The sequence below is a fragment of the Protopterus annectens genome, chromosome 12.part0 (genome assembly GCF_019279795.1).
Source record: "Protopterus annectens isolate FY-2018-M chromosome 12.part0, PAN1.0, whole genome shotgun sequence".
NCBI classification, from domain to species: domain Eukaryota; kingdom Metazoa; phylum Chordata; order Ceratodontiformes; family Protopteridae; genus Protopterus; species Protopterus annectens.
In genome coordinates, this window is record NC_056746.1 from 597588409 (window position 1) to 597614914 (window position 26506).

Here is a 26506-nt window from a genome sequence, read left to right on the forward strand (position 1 = left end):
CCTCAGAGGAGTGGTTTAAGGCAGTAACTTGTAGTTTATTGGCCATTTTGGGTCATTTCCTGTCTTTTCCAGCCCCTGCTATAAAGCACGTTTTGGCGGGCTTTTCCAGCTATTGAGAACTCAGCACAGCTCCTCGTGGTGGCCAGCAGTGTTCCTCTAGCAGCAGAGACCAGAAAAGACTACCTTTCCAGATTTTAAGTATTTTTCTTGGCTTTTTCGACTTTTGTGCCTTTCGACTACTGTTTCTGCTTATTTTATCAAAGTTTGCACTGTTTTTCTGTGTTTATAAGTTAAAACTGTTTACTGCACTTGCTAGTTTAAGTTTTGCCTAAAAGTTAAACTACAGGCTAATACACTCAAGTGTACTAGCTTTTGATAGCATTTAATCGAAAATCATAGCATTTATTGTGTTTTCTGCTTTTCTGTAAAAAACTTGAAAAAACAAAAAATATCCTTGCTTTCCATACTTTCCTAAACTAGTGTTCCAGAGACCAGATTTTGCTGATCCCTGGGCTTTGTCTTGGTTCCTGTTTTCTCCATTTTCCTTGTTTGGTCAAGGGGTAGTTTCTTTACTCACTAGTGGGAGTAGGGAGTACTGAACTGCCTGTTTGTCCTCAGAGGAGTGGTTTAAGGCAGTAACTTGTAGTTTATTGGCCATTTTGGGTCATTTCCTGTCTTTTCCAGCCCCTGCTATAAAGCACGTTTTGGCGGGCTTTTCCAGCTATTGAGAACTCAGCACAGCTCCTCGTGGTGGCCAGCAGTGTTCCTCTAGCAGCAGAGACCAGAAAAGACTACCTTTCCAGATTTTAAGTATTTTTCTTGGCTTTTTCGACTTTTTGTGCCTTTCGACTACTGTTTCTGCTTATTTTATCAAAGTTTGCACTGTTATTCTGTGTTTATAAGTTAAAACTGTTTACTGCACTTGCTAGTTTAAGTTTTGCCTAAAAGTTAAACTACAGGCTAATACACTCAAGTGTACTAGCTTTTGATAGCATTTAATCGAAAATCATAGCATTTATTGTGTTTTCTGCTTTTCTGTAAAAAACTTGAAAAAACAAAAAAAATATCCTTGCTTTCCATACTTTCCTAAACTAGTGTTCCAGAGACCAGATTTTGCTGATCCCTGGGCTTTGTCTTGGTTCCTGTTTTCTCCATTTTCCTTGTTTGGTCAAGGGGTAGTTTCTTTACTCACTAGTGGGAGTAGGGAGTACTGAACTGCCTGTTTGTCCTCAGAGGAGTGGTTTAAGGCAGTAACTTGTAGTTTATTGGCCATTTTGGGTCATTTCCTGTCTTTTCCAGCCCCTGCTATAAAGCACGTTTTAAGCGCGATTAGCGATTTAGCCTAGCGGAGTTGCCACTGTGGCGCAGTACGGCATCTCCGGCTAAGCAGGTTTTAACTATTCGGCTACCTAAAGTCCACTCTTCAAATTTTCCCTTGAAACTACCTTCCTCAACCTATACTACTCATCTAATCAGCGTATCCTATAACTAAAAGATCATCTCTACTTGACTCTAAGTAGACTATTCTCTATCTGTTAAACCTAGCACTTGCTCCTACAGTACTTATTACCTTGATACGGCACTCTTATAGATAGCACCCCAAAAGGCAACCCCCATTTCTCGGTCACCCACATCCCCGGAATCTTTTTAAAGTTTTTGTCTATCCTTCTAGCATGTCGAGGGATCAGTTGCTAGTGTCATCTCCTGCTCAGCTGGTGAACCTGGGAATATTGAGGCAATGTTACAATTGCCTCATGTACCTGAACAACCCTCTCCTCCTCCCACAAAACACAAATACATGCGAGAGATGCAACTATACGGCCAAACTGGAGGCTGAGCTCTCTCAACATAGGACTGGCAAGACCAGTCAGGAGGGAAGGTTACCACACACACTATAGACCCAGTCTCACATAGTACCATTACAACCTCAAATCATACACATAAACACACAAAGACATACTCGAGGCTCTGATCAAAATCTACCAAAACAGCAGAGGCCACCAAAGCAGACACCCAAAAAACCACCACCTCAGAACACAACACCTGCAACACATAGACCTCACAGTCAGAGTGTCAAACAGTCACAGCCCTTAAGGCCAAACACAATGCCAGACACACTAGTCATTGGTGACTCCATAGTCAGACACACTGATGTCCCGCTCACCAGACTGAGTAAGGAGAAGGTCACAGTAAGCTGTCTGTCGGCGCTAGAATCCGCCACATAACGCAAGCACTCAGGTCTCTCAACAGCAGGTACAAATATGACTCAGTCATTGTCCACGCTGGTGTAAGCGACCTGAGACGTACCTCCTTGGACTACATGAAAAGAGACATTGAGGAGCTCTCTGATTATGTAGCCCAGGCAGGTATGACCCTGACCTTGAGCAGTATCCTACCTTCACCAAGAATGATGCCACAATACAGAGATAAGATGATCAGCTTTAACAATTGGCTTAAACACTGGTGTCATTCAAAGGGGATCCAGTATCTGTCTGCCTGGGATGACATGCTGGACAAGCCACGCTGCTTCGCAAGGGACGGCTTGCACCTGTCACCCTGGGATTCCGGATATTGGCAAAGGCTCTTGCCACCCCATAGTGCCTTTTTAGGCAAGGCTCAAATTCTAAACCTACCACCCTAGAACACAAAAAAGGAAATAAACTAAGGGTAATGCTGCTCAATGCCAGAAGTCTAAATCTCAAAATGCACGCACTCGAGGCCCTTCTCAGTATGGAGAACATCGATGTCTGTGCTGTGACAGAAACCTGGTTCAAGGCTCCTGAGAGCACCCCAGCGCTATCAGGTTTTACCTCATATCATGCGTTCCGGCCCCAAAATCAGGAAAATACCAAGAAAGGAGGGGGGGTATCCATATTCATCAAGGACACCCACACCTCAAGACTGGTGGCAACACATGATGCATCGGAGACCATCCAGGTGCAATTAACCGTAGGCAAGACTGCTCTGCAAATAGTAGCATGTTACAGGCCACCCTCACAAACACAGGAACCTCACATGGCCTTCCTGAAAACACTAGAGGGGATAAATGTATCACCAAACACCATCATACTAGGTGACTTCAATTACCCAAATATAGACTGGGAACACTACTCAAGCCCAAACACCCTAGCCCAAAAGTTCCTGGAATTCATAAACTCAAATGCCATGGAACAACTAGTCACCATTCCCACAAGAGGAGATAACATACTTGATCTCATCATCACGAACATGGGAGCACAATGTTCAACACCAGAAGTATACCCCTCACTGGTGAGATCAGATCACAAATTAATCTCGCTGGAGGTCCTCATCCCACCCCCACCTGAAATAAAAAAGACCACAGTAAAGAACTTCCCAAAAGCCGACTTCACACTTCTAAAGACTAGTGTGGTCTCCTTTAAGGCCCCGAGCAGCGGAAAACAGTACTCAAGCCGCTGAATCACTTACAAATGCCTTCTACCAGCACCTGCAGGACTGCATGGATAAGGCAATCCCAAGCAAAACAAAGACTCTTTGTACCAAAGGCAAGCGTCCAGTCTGGTGGACCCCAGCCATAAACAAACTCTACAACAAAGGAGGAAGCTACTACAAGATAGAGCAAAATCCTTAAAAGGTAAGACACCCTTGATCACTATAAGTAAAAACTAAGAGCTCTCATAAAATCATCCAAAGCAAATTTCGAGAGAAAAATAGCTAAAGACTCAAAAGACAATCATAAGGCCTTCTTTAGCTATGTTAGAAACCTAGGAGGAAACTCCCAGATATGCTCAGAACTAGTTCAAAATGATGTGAAGATTACTGATCCTACAGACATTGCCAACATACTGGCTGACAGGTTCAGTGCAAACTTCTCACCCCCTCCCCAAAGGAGAGATATCTATACCAAATGATTGCAGCCCCCAAACATCTCCAGCGCCCAAGTGAGAACTGCTCTCTCCAAAGCAAAAACACAGCATCCATGGGACCTGATGGTGTCCCCGGCTGTGTGCTCCACGAACTCAATGAGGAATTAAACCCACAGCTAGGACAGCTGTTTAATCAAAGTCTTACCTCTGGATACGTACCCAGGGAGTGGCGCACTGCAACTGTGGTCCCACTTCACAAAGGCGGTGCCTCCACCGACCCTGGTAATTACCGGCCCATTAGCTTGACAAGCCTTATCTGCAAAGCCATGGAGAGGATCATAATGGACCTCATAAATAAAGACATTGGGAATTTGCAGACTTTGGATCCAACCCAGTATGGCTTTGTCAAAGGCAGATCATGCCTTTTAAACTTGGTTGACTTTTTCGAAACAGTCACCAAAGCCATTGATGAGGGAAAGGCAGTCCATACAGCCTACCTCGATCTGGCTAAGGCCTTCGATACAATACCCCACTCGGGTATCATTGAAAAACTCATCAGCTTAAATGTTAACCCATACATCACAAGATGGATTGCAAACTGGCTGAGTGACAGAACCCACAGGGTCAGAGTTGCTGGCGCCATGTCAGACTCAAAGCCTGTCACAAGTGGTGTCCCACAGGGCTCAGTCCTGGGCCCACTCTTGTTTGGCATCTACTTTTCTGAAGTACAAGCAAACACAGGAGGGTTATGGCTGACAAAGTTTGCAGATGACTGCAAACTGGGCGCCATAGTAGAAAACACATCTGACACAGATATCCTTCAGAAGGGTCTCACAGTAATGGATAACTGGTGCCAGAGCCACGGCCTAAAGTTAAATGCCAAAAAATGCATAGTCATACCCTTCGGGAAAAACAAGGTTACCCCTAGCTACCAAATAGGAGGCAATCCACTGAGCACAGAAGAAGTTATCAGGGACCTGGGGACCCAGGTTGATAGTAGTCTGTCATTCGACACCCATGTAGCTAAAGTAGTTAGGAAGACCTTCTACATTGCCCACCTCATCATGAAGGGATTCTCATCTAGATCAAGGGAGGTTATAGTCTCCCTTTACTCATCACTCATCAGACCAATGATTGAGTACAATGCCCCATTTGGAATGTATCTGACCCGACACTTGCAGCAGCTGGAGAGGCCACAAAAGTTCCTCACCAAAAGGATAAAGGGTCTCAAAAATCTATCCTATGCTGCCCGACTGAAAGAACTCCAGCTCTATTCAGTCGCCACGCTTTGCTCAGAGGTGACCTTTGCCTAACATACAAGGCCATGTCAAACCCAGATTTAATGAATATGCTTCACCTCAAAAAATCTAGATCCATCAGAGCCACAAGGGCGGGACTTAAACCTCGACACGGCTATTAATAGGACGTGCTGGAGGGATAGATTCATCACCCAAAGACTCCCTATGCTGTGGAACAGAATCCCGGTACATGTGAGGCAGAGCACCTCGCTGGCCTTGTTCAAGAGAAATCTTGACCAATGGATGGGAGATCGCAGATATACCCCAGGGATTACCTCAGTGTCACTGCTCGACAGAGGCACAGCAAAATAATGGGTATAGTTCCCCATACTAAAGGGGTGGCGTAAGCCACAAAACGATGGGCTAGGCTTGTAAATGCCCTCGGGCAGATAGCCTAGTATGAACCTATGAACCTATGATGCATTTTAAATGTAGAGCATTAATGTTTGTACCTCAGTCTGAAGAAGTCTCTGTATTTTTAATTTGAGGAGACAAGACGCTTATTCGAGGTTTTGTTTTGTATTAATGTGTTGTTTTCCAGCAGATAAAAATCTATACGTCTAGATAAAAGAGACTTCTACAACAACAACCAGCAAACCCACCAATGCAAACCTCAAAAGTTCTGAGCAGGCATAAATAGACTCCTCCACCCAGGTCAGTCCAAAACTCCCACCCCAACAGAATCCACCTATGAAACACCTAAGCATATTGCTAATGCCTTTAATACCTTCTTTACTGATGCAGTCCAAACTCTCGCTAACTCATTATCTCCTGTTAGCACAAGTTTGTCATCCTCCTCGACTATTTTAGCCCCTCATTTCATTTACAACCAGTCCCAACATCCCTCATCTGCACTCTTCTTCATAAACTAAAACCTTGCACCCCCTCAGCTGACCTTCTACCAGCAGAATATCTACAGATAGTTGCATCAGTAGTAGCCTTTCCTATTTCCATCCTTATAAATAGAACCATTACTGAAGGAACAATCCCATCTATCTGGAAAGTCTCCCATATTATCCCCACTGCACAAAGGGGGCAACTCAAATGAACTTTCAAACTACCATCCAATAGCTTTACTCTCTCCTTTAGCTAAAATAATGGAAAAATGTATTCACCACCAAATACTAGACTACCTACTGCAAAATAACTTACTAGCTAACTGTCAGCATGGCTTTAGGCCTCACCATAGCACCGCTACAGCCCTTTTATCCTTTTCCAACTGTATTAACAATAACCAAAACAACAATACTCTATCCTCAGCACTCTTTATTGACCTATCAAAAGCCTTTGATATGGTCAACCATCAGCTTCTTTTGAATATACTTAAGTCTCTCTCACTAGATACACAGGCTTTACAATGGTTTAAATCCTACCTTGAAAATAGGCAACAGGCTGTACTTTGGGAAAATAATCTATCCTCTCACCTTCCTATTACCCTAGGAGTCCCTCAAGGTTCTATCCTGGGCCCTCTCCTTTTCTCAATTTTCATCAATGATCTTAATCTAATAATTCCTCAAGCTACATGTATCCAATATTCTGATGACTCCACACTAATATGCTCGGCTACCTCTACACCTCAACTCCAGTCCATTACCCAAACAGTGCTTAACATAGTAGAAAGCTGGTTCTTACAGCATAGCCTCCTCCTGAATCCTAAAAAAGACAAAACTACTACTCTTCACTCCCACACAAAGGTCCCCCTCCAACTGACTTCACAGTTATATCCAATTATGGCATCATCATATCTCTTGACCCAACTACCAAGCTCTTAGGGTTAACAACAGACCATCATCTTAACTTTGACACACATATTAACACAACAATAAAAACAGTAAACAGAAAATTAGGCTCCCTCTATAGGATCAAACCCTTCATTACTCCAACAGCTAGAACAACTATTGCCCATACACATCTAATTTCCACCCTTCTCTATAACAACCTATCAGAAAACAACCTTAACAAACTAGCTACCTCCTACAACTATATTGCCAGATTTGCTACTAGTTCCTCATTTAGAACTCACCACTGTCAAAATCTAAAGCAACTAGGTTGGCTAGAACTTCATAATCAACTTCAGATTCAACAACTTATTATTGCCCATAAGATCCTCTATCTTCCTAAAAATACTTCTATACTTACTAGCCTTCTAACCCCTACAGTAATTTAACAACCCTTCGCTCAGCCAATAAAGTACTAGTATCTACAGTCAAATCCAAAAACAAGGCCGGTGATTCTCTGTTCGCCAACACTGTTGGCAAATCCTGGAACCTGCTTCCCAAGGAACTCTCATCTCTCTCCTCAGTGAAAGTGTTCAAAAAGCAATTCAGAGAATACCTTATTATACCATGACCCCCCATTAATATTCCAAAATGTGCACGCTGATTGGCCAGCATGCACGTTGTAAATCGACTTATACTAAAGGAAAAAGGTCCAGTCGCCCGGACTTTTTCCATTAGTATAAGTCTCTTTTAAAACACTGTCTCGCTATGTTAAAAGAGTTTAACATAGCAACACAGCTTTAAAAAAAGCAACAGAGATCTCCGTTGCTTTTTTTAAAGCTGTCTCGCTATGTTAAACTCCTTTAACATAGCAACACAGTGTGTAAAAAGCAATGTAGATCTTGCGTTCTCCGTTGCTTTTTTTTAAACCTGTCTCGCTATGTTAAATGGGTTTAACATAGCGAGACAGCTTTAAAATAAGCAACGGAGATTTCTGTTGCTTATTTTAAAGCTGTCTCGCTATGTTAAACCCATTTAACATAGCGAGACAGTTTAAACAACGGAAAGCAAGATCTCCATTGCTTTACTGTTTTATGTTAAATGGGTTTAACATGGCGAGACAGCTTTAAAATAAACGGACATCTCTGTTGCTTATTTTAAACTGTATCTATGTTAAACCCATTTAACATAGCAAAACTAAAAGCAACGGAGATCTTGCTTTCTCCGTTGCTTTTGGCCACAGCTCTGATGTACTGCGTAGGCATGTGCAGTACATCAGAACTGCCACGGATACCAGACAGCTGCAGAAGGGCAGCAAAGAGGCATTATACAATGCCATTATTTAAGAAAAGTAATTATTTATTTTCTTAAATAATGTCATAGTATAATAGCAATAACCCACTTCTGGGTGTGGGTAATGCAGGATTTACCGACGGTTGTCTTTGTTTGGTCCCTCGGGACCAAACCACGCCAACCGTGGGTAAATCCTGCATTACCCACACCCAGGCGTAGGTTATTGCTATAATAAACACTGGTTATGTCCATGTAGTAATCCAGAATAATCTTATCACCACTTTCTCTGAACCCTACCTATATAACCATTTGCAATTTAATTCCAACTCTCTCTATGCCTCAGAGAGTAGACCCACCTATACTAATTCAGTCTTTTCAACTTTCTCTTATGTAGGATCCTCCTTAAATTATGTACTGGCATAGTTTGCAGCTTGCAGCATTACTTGTTTTCACATATAAATATCTATATAGAAATTCTTTATCTTTCTTATTACATGCTACCTTAAAGTTGCGATGTTACTATAGGATAAATTGGATGACTCACTGTTAAATACTGTACTTGGAGTTGCTATATTTGTTAGTGTGTTTTTCACTTCTCCTTCTTATTGTATGCTACTTTAAATTGTTTTTTGTTCAATCTGTTTCTTATTATCTGCTACTTTAATAGTACTATTTTTCTATATAACATTTCTATTCTTCACCTTAAAATAGTACTGTACCAAAATTTGTTACAATTTTACTTATCTGTATCTGAAGTTGCTAAAATTTTGCTTATATGGAGCTTTTCTCCCTGGGCCTCTACTGAAAATGGGCATATATCCAGTTACACCAGCCCGGTCAACAAATGTAAAATAAATTAAAATAAATAAATAAATATTGTCACTTTTCTTTTATTTTTATTCAGTTATCTGCTTATTGCTGCTTTGATGAAAGAAATACACTAGTTGCTGTAGGAGTTGCTGAATTGTCTTTTGAAAGAAAGGTTTCTGACTCAGGTCATAACCTTCTCTGACATGGAAAACATTCTGGTTTATGCAATGAATAATTCAGCACATGAAGTTGCTGTAACTTTGGGATCCTGCATTACCAGCGAATGGCATACATGGCTCAGATTCACGGACTTTGACCAGAACATTAAAGTGATCTGCCTAGACTTATCCTTCTCTGATTCTTACATTATTTAGAAAAATAAGTATTGTGGGCACCAGCAGGCAAAATACTGAGTGCTATAGGTGATACATTCCACCCTACACCCTTCACTCTGTTCTTCTATAATACAAAGCATCTGGAATCAGATATGGTTTTATTGTGGCACACACGAGTACCCTCATTAAAAAAACACTGGAACAAAGCCAGATAACTAAGTCAGTTTGTTGCAGTGTCACAGGCTAACAGACTGGCATTCCCCATGAGGGTGAAGTCCACCCACTGGCAAGCAGCACCACTTCTGAGATATTGTATGACTCTCCCACTCATGATGCAGTTAGATGCTGAATAGGTCTACATATGTCCACCTGGTAGAGCATCAGAAAGGACAGATGGGTGATGACAATATTTCCCAGAGGGTATGCAATTTCCCATCTAATTATTCTTGTTTGATTCTGTCTAACCTTACTGTATGTCTCACTCTCTTAAATTCCTGTGGCAAGGCAGGAGGTCTTGAGCTTTCTACAGAAAAGTGTCATCCAGGAACTCACACTTGACCAGAAAGATTTAAAATATTATTCTAGAGTCTTTTATAGTAGCAGTTAAATCCAAGGGCATCTAGTCAATACTGGGTCTTATGAGGCCTACAGCCTTAATTAAAAAAAAAAAACTTTCATATGGTGACAATGCAGTCTATCCTATGCTTATTAGAAAATAAAATACAATCTCTTGACCTCAAAATCACTAACCTCTACATGAATATCAACAAGTAGTCCAGGAAGAACTTGCACTTCAAGGTCGGATCAAGGCATTATTAATTCTAGAGTCTGAGATTTGGTCTCACTTGTACCGCTAAGGTATTCACTGCACGCATGCCCATGGTTGCAGCACAAAAAAGACTGCAGGGAACCAAGATATTCCTTTACTTAGATTTATTTCCTTATTTATCTGCCTTTTTATTTGATTGTGTTAACTGAATAGAACACTGGTCTCTTTGGACCATTTACTGGTTTAGCTCATTAGCTGAACAACAAAGTGCAGAATACAAAATTTGTATTACAGCATACAGTATAATGAGAAAGTAGCAAAAAATCACTAGACATGTAATACAAATGCAGTCTGAAACAATAAACATGAGAAAAGAGACAAGAAATTCTCATTAGGAGAGTACTTAGAGAGGTAATGAGATACAAAGAGATACTGTCTCCTCAATGTTGCATTCACAGAAGACCTGATTTCTTACAGTGAGTCCCTTGCTATGATTAGGTCTCCTGTTATCAATTTGGGGGGCACCATCAAACTTTAGCTTGGTCCCCCTAATACAACTATTACCACAAAACACAAATAAGACATTCATACATTATTTTTGTATGCTACAGTCATGTCCTTCACAAAAGAATACATGGGGAAGCCACTATACTATTTTAAATGAATCCCAGAAATTTGGGACTGTTGAGAAGTATGCAAACAAGTAATTTATGAGATTTCAAAGAAGGATACATGGGAAAGCTACTATACTATTTTACATGAAAAAGTAGCTTAGAATTTTGAAATGGACTTTTTATAGAGTTTGTGTCCCCATGCCCTCCGTTGTTCAGTGTTTGTTTTTTTACCCAGTACCCTTGTACTCGTGCTTCAGGGTTTGATTGATTGATTGATTGATTGATTGATTGATTGATTGATTGATTTCTTACCAGGAATAATCTGAATGAGCAAAATGTCTATTTTAGTGCAAGGCCATGGAGAAAATCTCTACAGTTATACAACAGAGGTAACAAAAATTCAGCTGTACATGGATATTCATAAATTCATTTAATTCAAACATATCATCTACCCTAACTCACAATGATTTTAGTTTGCCGGGTATCACCACTCATATAGACCTGGCACTAGCACTTACTCTTCAGCCTATTCTAGAGATATGTGCAGGAAATGGATTTTCTTCTGTGCCGCAATCAGACACCATCATCCAGGTTTTCACTGAAGAAGTGGACACACTATGCAGATAAAGTGTTGTAATGCTGACTATGACATACCACAAATTAACTTTCCTCCATTTTCTAAATAGTGTACAACATTTTCCTGCCCTTTAACCCTTGCCAGAGGACAAGAATGCAAGGATCATAATCTGTAATCTATCTATGTGTCAATATCCCATCAACATAACCTCATCTTTCTCAGCTAGTAAGAAGCCAGCTAAATTAGTTCTTACAAGCTAAGCCACTGATGTGGAACCTAATAGTGCACACTGCATTTGCTCTCCATTCTTACGTACTGTTTATAGCATATAAGTGATACAGCTTTAAATCTGGTAATATACTGCTAAATGGAGCTGGCATATCATGTGGTGCATGTTCCTTCTAGAAGGCCATATGATTAATAACCTCATGGAAACTAAAGCAAGTAGATGACACATGGTGTCCAAATAGAGAAATATGTTGTTCTGAATGAAAAGACGTGATAAAAAATTTGCTTTTGGAAGTACTGAAATATAATTCACAGTGGAAAAATTCTGCTGTTGCAGTTGTCAGGGATTTTCTCAATACAAGACAAATTAGCATAAAACTGGAAAGATGGGATCAAAAACTGTTGATTTATTTTTCACTGTGAGTGGAAAATAGCAGAATCTTGTACACGTACATTGTGTCATATTTCTACATGCTACTGAGGAAAAAGCAGTTAAGGTGCTATTTCTTTTACCTTTTTTGAAAAGCAGAAAGATACAAAAAAAATCATTTAGAGAGAAATGACTGTGAGTCTTGAAAGTGATTATCACTTATTCACCACTTACAAGGGCATAAGATGCTACAGAAAAAAAAATGCTTATGATACTGAGTTAAAGAATCCAGCCAAAGACTGTATACAGAGAGTTGCATGATTAACTAATAACGTGATAGTTTGTGGTATAACAAAAGATCAAACAAAGGACAGGCTTTAAATGGAAAGAGACCTGAGCTTATCAAATGTTGCAGATTGATGCACAGCTAGGCAGTGTAGGAAATGTGGCCAAGCCAAACATTTTTTTGTATGTAAGTCTAGAAAGATCTGAAATTTGTTTTGTAAATGATCAAAGCAAACAAAACTAATGGATATATAAACTATAATATGCATAATACCCAAACTGTCTAACAAAAAGTAGAAAATAATTTGGGAATGCAGTTTATCTATGTTTTGAGACTGAGTGCATATTTTCTCAAGCAACTGCAGAATGTCAAAAGCTGTACCAATGCAAATGTCACTGAACTAAATGGGTATGTGTAATTGGCATATTTATCATATTTACAGCAGATACCTAGGGTAAGTGTAACATCATTATGGATAATTAGCTCAGCCAATTGCACTTGAGTAATTCCCTGAGTCTAGCACCTCATTACTGTCTAATTCTGGGCATAAAATTAATCTCTCTCCTTGGCTAGTTGGCCATGCCCCTTTACTCCTCCCCCTCTCTGCCTGGCTCCTTCAGTGTAAAGTAATGTCTTTCGGCTTTTCTAGGTTAGGGGTCACCACAGCAGAACTCCGGTTCGCTAATGATTGGCAGTAGATTTTTACAGTGCCGGATTACCAGCCTGATGCCAAATCTTCAAAGAAGACACACCCATTCACACACGCACCTACCTTCATGTCTTTATACGTCACTTGACCACGGGTTGGACGTGACTCCACACAGAAGGTGCTCCAGCCGAGAATCAAATGGGAAAACCTCTTGCTGTGAGGCAACAAGCCTAACCACTGCAACACCATGGCTGGCTCCTTCAGTGTAGGAGCTGCTAATTGAATCTTAGTCACATGGGTCCCAGTAAGGGCTCAACCCCTCTACACCACAGAGCCATGCTATGAATGTTAGTTTTGATGCAATGGCAAATTGCTACACATTCTTTCCTTACAGTAAGCTCACTTGCAAAGTGATGACATGTCACATAACACACTCCCCGGGATTCATGAACCTTGCGCCAGGCGCACGCATGGCGTAGGCGCCACAACGCCAGACATGGCCGCCAAGCGATTCAGGTACGATCCAATTCCACGTGCACCACCGGCGTGCGCCTGAGTTGCGCCGCCTCCGGCGTAGGTATGTTAAACACCCCATGTGCGGTGTTGCACCATGCAAATGAAGGCATGTAGCGATTCACGAAGTGGCGCAGGCGTAGCATAAGGGCACGGCAATGTAAACCAAAAAAAAATGGTTTACATATATCCAAACATGACATAGGAGTAGCGGAAGGCTGTCAACGTCAGGTGTCATACTGGTGCAACATGCCAATGGCGAAAGACACCGAGAATGTCAAAAGAAAACATGCAGAAAATGTAAATAATGACATAAATGGTATGTACGCAGAAACCACAGCAGAACCCCAGGACATGTCCGCGGAAGGTGCGGAACAATGAAATAATATGACAATGTCATAAAAGAGCAGTATAATACACATCAGCTTCACAGCCACAATACACCATAGTATGCATGGAAAGCCACAACCACAGCCCAAGGGTTGCCAAGGAGTGGCGGCGGTGTCCGGCGCCGTAACCATGTATTACTAGTCAATGCCATGCAAATGAGGCAGATAATACTGAATCGCAAAACCCCCGCCGGACTAAGGCTGCACCAAACGGCGCAGCGGTAATACACCGAGGTGTGGCCTAGAGGGAATACATGTCAATCGCAGAGAGGTGTGCCACTGTAGGAGGAAGCACATTGGAGCCCAGCAAACATGGGCTGTACAATGCACATCACAGCATCAGGACCGGCGTGTGAGGAAATAGATGCGCTGAGAGTACACAATGCGCGCACAGATGCATGTGCACGAGGATGACTACGTTCCCCAACCCAGTCATGTGACGGCCGCCCCGTCAACAACCACGGATACAGGAAGGTGATGCGGAGAATATGAGGAAATGCGGAAGCAGTGTAATTGGAGTCGTAATGAGCAATCAACACCAATCAACCCACGAAGGGCAATCGGCGGCAGCTGACAACTCTGCATGCAGAATCCCGCAAAATGGGAAAGGGGAGGCATATGAATGCAAAGAAAGTAGGGGATGTAGCAGAATTGCAAAGAGCGAAGAACCGATACAGCACAGCCAAGTAGAGAGGTAGCATAACGGCGGCAGACAAAATGCATGATATGCCATGTGCCTGCAGGATGCACTCCAGGCAATAGTAGGTGCAACGTGCAGAAACAGTAAGGTAAGGTGTAAAGCTAAACCAATGCAGGCAAGTGTAATGTAACACCAAAGGCAACAGCGTTGCAGTGCCAATGGTAAAACACGGAAGATAATCCACAGATACGGCCGCAGACACACCCAATGACATCAACGGGTGTACAGCACAACAGTATAAAGTGTGAATGCACACAACACACAGCGCGTATTCCCAAACGCTGCACTTTAGGGTGTAAACACACGGGGAACTTTTAAAATGTATATGTTGGGTGCCGCCGTGGCCGTGATGCATCGGCATGTGTCAGAGACAGACGGAGTTGCGGAGGAGGGTGCCGACAACTACCGTAGGCCTCAGAGGAGAAGGAGAGTGTTCAGACCAAGGGTAACCTACCAGGGGCTTCAAGACCTGGAGATAGTAGAGCGTTACAGGGTGGACAGGGACACGTTACAGCAAATAGTGGAGCTGTGCCGGCCACGCCTGAGAACAAGAGACAACAGAGGTGAACCCATCCCAGTGGACACAAAGGTATGTGTAAGCTTGCGAATACTGGCAACAGGTACCTTTCAAAGGCCAACCGGGGATATAATGGGCATCTCACAGGCATCAGCATCCAGGGTACTACACCAGTTTCTGGATGCCATGTTACGACATGCCCATGAGTATATATACTTCCCCAGATCTCAGGAGGAGTTGGCTAGCAATATGCGCCACTTCCACCGTGTGGCACAATACCGGAGGTACTGGGTGCGATAGACTATGCGCACATAGAAATCAAGTCACCACCGGGAGCAGGGTAGACGCTACCTCAACCGCAAGGGATTCCCCTCCATCAATTGCCAGGTCGTGTGCAATGCGCGGGGCATTATCATGGATGTGTGTGCTGGCAGCCCTGGAAGCTACCACGACTCCCATATCTGGCATGCCTCACAGCTGTATCAGGTATTCGCCAGGGGACATCACACAAGGTCACCTTGTGGGGATGCTGGCTATGCACTGGAGCCGTGGATGATGACACCCATCAGAAATGCACACACACACATGCAAGACCGCCATAATGAGGCACACGCACAAACCAGAATAATCATAGGCGTGTGTTTGGGATGTTGAAATCACGGTTCCGGTGCTTGGATACATCCGGTGGAGCCCTGCAGTACTCTCCAGGCACATGTGCCCACATATTCATAGTATGTGCCATGCTACATAATATGATCCTGCGGAAACAGCTGCTGCAGGGACATAATGGTGTAGGGCCACCAAGCCCGCCACAACTGCCAAGGCAAGCACAGGCACAGAGCGTTCAGCGCCATGAACACACTGTGCCAGCCCCAGTAGGCAGGCGGAGGCGTACCCAATATGCCTATGCCTTGGCAAAGAGGGAACGTATAGCACATACTCTGACAGCGTAGGCCCCATGGACTGACACCTCCCTACCTGCACACACAGTGAAATGGACGGCACACAAACATGGCCGCCCGTAATGTGTACCGTATGGGCGGTCCCATGTGTGACTCCAACATAGGTAGCACCCAAACACTGCACACCCAACAGCCAGCGGAGCATGGAACGCCAACACCTCAACCGCACGCGGGTCCTACAGCAGGCGGCGTAGCTGTATGCTGCCACGTTCGCCGCAAGGTGTATACATATGTACATATGTGCATACACAGATATGGAGATAGATATCATTACACACGTAGAAATATATGTACACATACACAGATATAAAGTACAACAGGTAAAACAGGGAATCACAGGGATGCAAGGTGACAGAGAAGTAAGACGCGAAATCTCTACATAGTAAACATAGTGAGCGACAACCCGAGTATCCGGGAGGGTGGACAGAACAGGGAACGCCACCCATGGAAAGGTCAACCTACCTAAATGCATATTCGCGAGTCGGGATGATCGCCAGGCCACGGTACAGTAACAGGACATGTGCGGGTAATATTCTTAGGATATGAGGGCGGAGGTAGACACCGCCGCCGGTGATGCGGGCAACGTAGGTACTGTGTGCAACCGTCCCTGCGACAGCGGCAGTATGTGTATGTGTGAGGTGAGGGTGTCGTGTGTTCCGCTGTGGCAGTGTAATGTGTGTGCCACTGTAAAATGTGTATGTAGGTGACATGTGACAGGCGGAGTGGAATAACATGTGTAGGCATACAGTATAGGAACCACAGGCGTATGTACAGCAGTACCCACAAAGTAGTACTGAGAGCTCCTCCCTGGCTAGGCGTGTGGCGGCGTAAAACGATGCAAAGCGAAAATGTCCCAGAATGTACCACAGGAGTATAGCCAACATGAGATGCAAAGGACGCATGTACAAACCATGACCGTATGTATGGCACCGATATGTTAATTTCAAAGCGATACGTCGACAGCGTTACACAGCAATAGTCATGTACCGGAAATACGCATGTGCTACCCGGCACCGATCGTGGCCCGTATCGTCCGTAAACACCGCTGTGTGTTCTACGAGTGTTAAACAAGCAATCGCCACCCGAATAGGTGGCAACCGGTAGCATACAGGCCGTCCCAAGTACAGGACCACAATGACCGTAAATATCCGTGACAAAATGCCAAGGGATAGTCGGCATGTATGAACAGCCGCAGATATACTACCGATGTGACGGAGGAATACATGCAGGAAGCACACATGCAGGCGATACCGACACCAGACGACATCAACAAAACCTACACTCCTAGAACAACAGACAGGTAACTTGCAGCTCCCCAGGCAGGGATGGAGCACACACACAAGCATACCGTGTATGTATAAATGCAAGGCCCACAACCCGTACCCGTCACCCACAGCCGCCGATATACCCCATCGCACATATCAAAGGGATACAAGCCAATAGCAGCAAACATACAGGCAGTCAATGACAGCGGCATAACCGCAACATCTCGCGTGGGAAACACTATCAGCAGCGGATGCATACCTGCATCCGTTGTGTAAAGGAATACAAGAGCTATGTTACACATCCGAATGCAAAACGCCATCGACAGGCGCCGCCAGGACAGGGACACCCACATGTCGAACATAATACCATACCCAACACACACAATCCACGGCTAACACCACAGCGAAATGTACCTGGCGCCACACATAGCGGCTGCAGTCACACATAACATAACACAATACATACCATCCCCACGAAGGTAGTGCAAATAACCAACGCCCAGCCGAGGAATGAACCATGCCCTAGTACTGTACGAATGGAGGAGATGCACAGGTGATATGCGCATAAGTACACACCGAGGAACAGCTATTGGTGTGATGAACCCACATGTCGCAGGTGACGACGGATATAAGGAAGACTCCTAGGATATTCAAACTGTATGTTCATACCGAACAAATACAACCAAACGGCTCCAGTGAGAATAAAGTATCTAGCGAGACTCGAACGGAATACTGAAGTCAACACAGGAAAGGTATGTAGAACCCACGAGATGTACTGGTGTGTAGCATGATATGTATGATGAAGCTGCACTGTATGTGAGCGGTGTTTGTAAGTAAAGATACCTGTCCATAAAGCAGAGAGTGGTGAAAGGTGGTTATGTAGTGCTAACCGCTGAGCATACCAGCGACTGTGGACACCGTGTGCACAGCAGTGGGACATCATGTACACAGCGGGATAACCCAAGGGCTGCCATAGGGGCAAAACACAGAACAATGCCACCACGCCCGATGCTGGCAGTGGATGTCCAACAAGGAAGTGCCACAGCAGGGGATAGGACATGTATGTATACTGTCACAGCACACATGTGTATGGGCATATACCGTCGATGTCATACGTAATGTGCACGGCGTGCACGTATGCCTCGCAGTAGGGGTTACTATGTCAAGTATGTGTAATGTAAAGCTGTCATGATGGATATGTTCAGACATCATACACAGTATCACAGGCATAGCATGCATAATGGAGGTATGGCCTAGTGTTATGTACACTAACAGGATATGTATGGCCTGCACATATGGGACAGAGTAGTAGCAGAATAGCCACCCGAAATGGAAGGAACACCAAGTAACCATGTCCAAACGATCTGTAGCAGGTGCAATGTGTGCAACAATGACGTCCGGCAGGTCCATGTGTAAACACATGTGCAATGTACACAGTAGTGTCACCTCCCCATGGTAGTGTCCACTGAACAGCAGAGGTGGATGTCAACTGCATGTCTACACAGTACTGCCGCTGTGGTGGTACCATGTCTATGTGTCACCCTATCAGCAAGGGAGCTATCACATGACCAGTGCCACAGTGTGTCCCTGTGGGATGTGCACAGGACCTACGTTCCACAGCATGGTGTGTGTCTAGTCTGCGGAGGTAACACAGAAGCCCAGGCTAAGCAACGTGGCATGTGTGCACATATGCAGGAGCGCTTCATTCACCACGCCCACTGCAAACGCCATGTAGGAGTACTACATGCATCACTAATGTGGAGGACATGGCCCATGTCAGAGTAGATGACACCCCTGTGTAAGTGGTATGCAGATGAGTACAGATGTGTTCCCCGTCTGTCATCTGCATATGTAAACTGTCTGAGCCTGGTATACATCACGGCATGACTATACCGTGCCATGTAAAGTTGTAGCCGTTGTGGAAGGTACACCACGAATGTGTTATTGTAACCCTGCCCGTGTGTAGATGTGTGTATGGCACAGGTACAAAGGCTACCAATGTACCAGCAACACACACAGTACAGATATGTGTGGCCCTGCAGATGTGTACCCACGCCACAGTGGAATATGGCAACCACAGCACCATGTGGGGCATGTGTGTGTACAGCAACCATGTACAATGTGATATGCATGTATGGGGACAATATCCATGTGATACCCAGTGGATGACTGTTGCTATGCAAAGGTGATGTGTATGCACCATGTGTGATGTATCCGGCAATGACATCTACACGATATATCTGCCACACCGACACCTGTATGGTTGTTAGCAGTATGAGCTGGTGGAGCTAGAATGCTGCCAGGTATGTAGATGTGGGATATGTAGGCATGGACAGTACTCTGTGACAGCATGTTGTGTATGTAAGCAAATAGTGAACATGAGGGGCCACATGACTGAGGACTGTGTAATGCCACATGTACCTGACATGTAGTAGGTAGCATGATATGCTTGCACCACTGTGTGACCTGTCCAGGAGTCATATAGCCTAACATCCTGAGACACAGGGTATGATGTGATGGTGGATGTGTACATTGGCAATACCAGAATGTGGAATGGTGCTGAAGGGCAATGTGGGGATAATGTCTGATCTGTTACCCTCTGTACCACACCAACCACCCATGCAATGGTATGACAGGTGGCCAGCATGTGGATGTGGCGTGCTGTGGCACACAGAGGCCCAACAAGGGTGCCAGTAAAGGCATGGAGGTCATCAATGAGTGTGTGAAGCACGGATGTGAGGATGTGCCCCAGTGCCATACTGAATGGTCCAGTCATGGGTGTACGAATGCAGTCCCACATGTGCAATGCAGTACCACCCATGTGTAGTGTGATAGATGCGGTAGTGTGGTGGTCAAGGTACACAACGTCCATGAATAGGCTAGCAGTTAATTCAGTGGGCTGCTGCAGAGACACATACCAACCAGGTTGGCGGGACATAACAGCTAGGGAGATTGGAGGTGACATTGGGACAGTGTCCTAGGACATAACGTGTGCATGGCAGTACCATGTATGTGTCCACAGGGACAATGCGATGTCCATGTATGGATTGGAACCCTGTAGTGAGTGAGAGTGTGTATTGTTGGTAGGTACCCCATTGGCTGGCATGTTGCCAACAACATCTCAGTTGGCAATGCCTGGGTGACTGTTGTATGCTACATCGAATGTGGATGTAGCCAAACAACACAGACATACCACCACACTGCGTGAGGGCCCACACTGCAATGTACGGCGGTCATGTGTAGGTAGCTAGCTGTGGAGCATGTGATGGACCACGAGGACCCACCATGACTGTCAAGTGATGCACCCCACACATTTGAATATACCCACCGTGCAACAGCCTGCACATGCGCCCATACAGCACATGTGCATGGAACATGAATACCACCGTGGCGTCTGTGAAAAGGCCAGTACCGCCATGTCTCTGTGTGGAATAGCATGGTCCCTACCATTGCGTACATGTAGCGGAAGTGCACTGTGATATGTGTCAGCATAGTCACGTATACTGTCCAGCTGCCGGGGTGCCATGCCATTAACCACCCCCGTCAGCAGACGTCAGTAGTACCGGCCGTTGAGCACATGTACCATGTATGCTGCGATGGGTGTGTGTCCAGGGTGTGGCTAGCAGGGCCGCGAAGCATATATGTTCATCTACCAGAGGGGGGATATCCGTAGGTTTAACACACAGACACATGGAGGTATGGTGCATGCCGAGGGTAGTGTAGGTATGGTATGTGTTGTGTAATGTGTCACCCAGCTATGTGTAGTGCATGGCCAAGCATGTGTGGGTACATGGGAGTCCATACTAGGGAAGTGTGGGTTGCTGTCAGCACATGGCAGTAGCAACTGTCCGAGGTGCAATGTACAGTATGACAACACAGCCAGCATGTAACCTGTGGTGTACAGTGTACTCTCTGTTGCGTGTCACAATGTGTCTAGCGGTCACAAACATGGGTATCCGAACATGGAGTACCTATGATGCATTGTGTTCGGAAAATATACAGTATGTGTGTAAATCATTGTGTGATGTGGGATCCCTCACCTGTGTGTGTTGCAGTCCAGGTATGTGCCTGGGAGGTATGATCTGTGTACAATCTGGACTGGCAGGTGTGCTGTGCAGAGCATGGAGGCAGGTCCCAGGCACCGCAGATAAATGTCAGGCGTGCCTTACTGTGTGTGCAGTGCTTGTGTGCAGCACAGTGGAGGGTGCAAGCATTGTCACACATCACTGCATGCCGTGCCTGCCTGTGACAGCCCTGCTGGAGACAGACATGTGACACCGCTGCAGAGGCAGCATAGCATGTGAAGATGTACATGTGGGCCCCACACCCTAGGCAGATGTCCGCAGGTCATGTGTGCCACAGTAGTGTGGTTGACCACGACTGTCATACTGGACAAATACCACATGCCTGTATAAGTACAGTATGAGCATAGTCAACAGTCGCAGTGACAGAGTAGGCCAATGTACAGTATCCCGTGTGCAGACCACTGCCTACTGTACACCTGGCTAGACACACACCGGAGGGTGAATATACCTTTGAGCCATCACATGTCCCAGTCCACGTAGCCTGTACAATGTCATCACAGGGTGGTCACAATAGCGTGTGGTAAGACAGACACGTTGTACCAGGTGATGTGTCATGTGTGCATATGTTGAGTTGCACAGCCGTTCACATGTCCGCAACATATCGGTGCATGATGTATACTGTTACATGATGTGTGGAACTGCACTGTGACCCACAACAGGGCCATCTGACACAGGTGTGTTGTGAATGGTGTAACCCATGTTCACACAGGATACACACTGCTGCTGTTGGCAGCCATGCTGGTGGCTACCAGTGGTGCCTGCAGTGGTCATACAGACATACTGCACACAGTGTTCATGCAGGGATGTCCATTGTTGTGGATGATGTGTTGCTACGTGAAGGTAGGTGTGTGTTGTGAATGTTACACATCCAGATGTCACCATCTGGCGCAGTCATGGTCGTCGACAGCATCACACACATCCACAGCGGTCAGAACCCTGTCCTGAGAATGTGTGTCAGTCACCCTCGTACTGTGTGACATATGTGCACATGGCAGAACACCTCCCACTGGCGGATAACAGTGTCAGCTAGGATGGCTACGTGATGGCTGGAATATGCTGTGATAATGTACAATGCTGGTAGCCCAATGAAGTACCTGGAATCACACACAGTACGCCATGGCTGCCATGTAAACCATGCACAACAATGACTGTCTGACAGACACAAACAATGCGTTGACATGTTGAACATGCACACATGAGAACACCCAATGAGGTATGTTGCACATATCGATGTACAACTGTCATCTATGGCCATAGCATGGATGCAGACGCACATGCCCCACAGGCAGTACCACGTGATGTAGGTAGGGGGCATTGCTCGTGTACATGTGACAGTTGCTGTACCGCCACATGTCCTGCATAGCCGTCATGTAGGGGTAGCAGTGGCATGTGACTGTTGGACATGCCTGTACATTTGACCATGTCCCACAGGACATGTGTTACGTGTGTACAACATGTGTTGTGCCGTCATCAAGCTGTGAAGTGTACGGCTGCCAGTGTACCTGTGTGACTTGTTCTGCGATGGGTGCAAAGGCACGTAGTACTGCATTGCATGCCCACATGCCCCACACAGGTGCATAGCCTGAACATACAATACAAAGAGGGTGTTGGATGATAGCAACCCACAAGAGGAGATGGATACGGGTGGCAACCCACTACCACATGTTCGGTATGCGGTGTGCATGTCTATGACACATTAGCACCCGAGAAGCTAGCGGTACAGCAGTACAGGGTTGCATGCATATATGTTCAACAATATCCCTGTGTGTCCCACCACTGGCCCGTGGACAGACAGACACCAACACAATGTGCAGATATGATATGTGCACAGCACATCACCGATGCCTACTGTAGAACAGGCTTACTGTGTAGACATGTGCACAGTAGGTCTGCGCCAGCCGCACTCAAACACGTTATGTGCCGAACCACACCAATAGTCCAGGCCATGCCACAGACGGACGTGCACGCATCTGTGTATGTACGTCTGTGAATGTCTCCGGCATAGCAGTATAGCTGTGTCAGTGTTGTGAACAACATAATGAATGGGTTGTATGTGTGAGGGGTGCGTCATACGTGTATGGTCAAATCGGCGATACCATCAGTGCCCCTGCTATGTGAACATCCCTGTCCCCATACATGGATACCTATGCTGTGCCCAACACCACGTTTCCCGTGGGAGGGATGGCGGTGTGCAGTGCACCAGCAGACATGGGGGTGGCAGCAGGCACTGGATGTAGACATATGTGGTACCCACGTCAGTCCAGGCAACCATCCATGTGCGGGATAGCAGTGTGTGGCCACATACAGCACTGTGTTGATCAATATCGCAGCACATAGCACCTGTCAGGGTTAAAGTGTATGCATGGATGTGCGATACCTGCATGCACCAGACACACCCCACCAAGCAGCGTGCAGCCTACCTTGCATAAGGCCAGTGTCCACACCATGATGATAGACATGTGTAATGTCCATATACACATAGCAATGACATATGGAATGGACAGCCACCCTGCCAATATCATTACCCCCCAGGTGGATCACATCCCAGTGCCATGTATGTGGCATACCCTGCCATACCATGCAGCCCTGCCCAGCAAGGCTGCGTGCTATCACAGTCCTACATGGTGCGATGGACAAAAGGCACTGTCACTATCAACCGTCCACAGCAGTAATGTGGCGGTGATGCACCCTGTGGTGTTACAGGTGCTGTGTGTTGCTGTGGACAACGTGCGTGTGCACATGCTATGCATGACCTTTCCTGCTAATGTGACATGGTTACACATTGTCCCATGTGTATCACATGTGCAACACAGGTGAGCCGTGGCAAGTTGTCCAACACCCGTACAGTGCTGTGTGGATGTACATGGCACAACACATGCATGTGCAGGTGTCCATGTGTATGTGTGCAGTGCCACGCTGGCGTTCATAATGCCGGCGTACGTGATGTCTAGTGACATATACACAGCATCCAGGTGAACAGTAGAACTGTTGTCACATGGGGACCCGTGCCAACTGATATGGACACAGGTGCAGGCAGGTACACATGTCCACAGCAGGCTAACATCAACATGGTGCGTGTACAGTGTGATGAGGTGACACACAGATATGATATGACACCCACTGCTCAATGGTGTGACGGCAACACATCGGCTGTGTCACTGCCATGATGCATCGCAGAGATTACTGTGCAGATGTTGTACATGTCATAGCAATGTATGTCCAGCAGTATGCCAGCACAGCAGTGTAAATGTGACCTGTCACCATCATTATGTCTTACAGATAATGCCACGTTCCTGGCTGCCTGCCTTTAGCCGACAGGAAGATGAGGTGATAATACCGTTGCTCCATGATAACTATGACATCCTGTTCAGCCACGTGCCACTGCAGGCACAACAACGTGAAGACATGTGGCAGGATATGCGCAGGAGGGTGAACACCCTGGGCGGCCACAACCGCACATATCAACAGATCCGCAGGCACTGCACAGACCTAATTCGGCATGCGAGACAGCGTGCCGCTGCAATCGCCAGACAACAAGGTGGGACAGGTGGTGGGCCACAAACCCAGCCCTACTCACACCCACGGAGGAGCTCCTGGCCAGTCTGGGGACACCCATGGAACAACATGCTGAAACCCTCGCATCCATCGTGGAGGTGGGTGTCTCCCAACCAACGAGCTTGGAGCTGCCTGGTAAGTCAGTGTTGCATGTTTGTATGATAAGCGACGTAGGAGTGGGTGTCATAGTACAACACATAATATAGCAACACATGCCAGGTATATGGCCACACAAGATGCATACTACAGTATGCTATGTTGTGTTGCAGACATGTGCATAGCACATGCTAACACACAGGTGCATGATGTGACATGCACAGTGCTTACCGTGGCGATAGTAATGGATAATGTGTATACTTTTGTGTCGTCCCTATACAGGTACGTCTGGCGTGTCGCACAGACATGGGTCTGTCGCAGGTAAGACTGTTGCTAGTAAAAGGCATGATACGGTGTATCGATATTCCCCATGTGTCCAGGTATGACATGCACACCTGGGTGTGCCCCAGTCACGGTATACAGGTTGCACCACCCGACACACACACCACCCATGTACAGTAGATACAACCGTTAGTATAGACCGGCATGACACCACATAACCCATCGGTGTGATATGTGCAGTCAGCTATGCATACAATGGTGGAGGTGTTCCACAATGGCTGCATGTGTAGTATGCATCGGTATGCCTCTGCGGTATGCACACAGTACCACATAGTGAGCTGTGATCTGGCCAGAACACAGGTGTTACCACTGTGACCTATGCCCCTGCATTGGGTGCACACGTTGTGACATGGCACATGACATGTCCCATGCACGTGGATGTCTGTCCGCAACATTGTCACACCATGACATGACCTATGCGCGACATAGCAGACATCCACAATGTCTGCATAGCCTTAGGGAATGTGACACCTCAGACTAGTACGGTTGTATGTCACATGGGTCACCACAGGGCTGTGTGCACGATGCCCATCACACACAATTGTCGATGAACCAGACAAACATGGCCATGGGTGATACCTACAGGCATGTTGCCACACAGTACATCCGCGGTAGGTAGTCACCGTTGCACCCTGTCCACACATAGTGGGCTCATCACTGTAGTGGACCCCCTGGACATCCGATGTGGTACACCAGAGAAATGGAATGCCTGTCTGCAGCCACTAGAGGTGCCACCAATGTCTACCATATACGTGCTGTTGAACAGCAGAACTGACTTGCAGACAGGGCACCGCAATGCGTCCAGGTCACGCATCGCACAGAAACATACCTGTGTCCTGCTGCCGTGCAGTGGCACAGTGCCCGTACTCCCCACTGTACAGCTATGTACACAGCTCACACCAACCACACCTGCACAGACATCCTTGTTACACATGCATTCTATCTGTAGACTGTACACATAACACTGCACTGTGACATCCGTTGTGATGTGGTGCATGTGGTGGGACACCATTGTCACATGTCCACATGATACCGCACATGTTTGCGGTGTACATGACATAGCAGCGCCAGCCATGTGTACTGTTAACCCGCCCGTGGCCACACGGTGTATCACGGTGATGCATGCAAACTACCATGAATGTGTGTACTGCAAGCCTACTAAAAGACACCTGCCTGATGTAGTGTGCACTCCAGGGCAGTATGCATACTGCCACTATTAATGTCTGGGCTGCATTCACTGGGCTGTGGTGTGGGAATGCTGCATGCCACCTGCAATATCACATGCATGAT